The sequence below is a fragment of the Colobus angolensis genome, unplaced genomic scaffold (assembly GCF_000951035.1).
Source record: "Colobus angolensis palliatus isolate OR3802 unplaced genomic scaffold, Cang.pa_1.0 Scaffold422, whole genome shotgun sequence".
NCBI classification, from domain to species: domain Eukaryota; kingdom Metazoa; phylum Chordata; class Mammalia; order Primates; family Cercopithecidae; genus Colobus; species Colobus angolensis.
In genome coordinates this window covers 1,213,578-1,213,978 of record NW_012117622.1, presented here as the reverse complement: position 1 = coordinate 1,213,978, position 401 = coordinate 1,213,578, and positions in this window count along the sequence as shown.

Below are 401 nucleotides of genomic sequence, written 5' to 3'. Positions count from 1 at the left end.
CCATTATGTAATGGCCTTGTCTCTTTTGATCTTTGATGGTTTAAAGTGTGTTTTATCAGAGACTAGGATTGCAACCCCTGCTTTTTTTTGTTCTTCATTTGCTTGGTAGATCTTCCTCCATCCCTTCATTTTGAGCCTGTGTGTGTCTCTGCATGTGAGATGAGTCTCTTGAATATAGCAAACTGATGGGTCTTCATTCTTTATCCAATTTGCCAGTCTGTGTCTTTTAATTGGACCATTTAGTCCATTTACATTTAAGGTTAATATTGTTATGTGTGAACCTGATCATGTCATTATGATATTAGTTGGTTATTTTGCTCGCTAGTTGATGCAGTTTCTTCCTAGCATCGATAGACTTTACATTTTGACATGTTTTTGCAATGGCTGGTACCTGTTGTTCC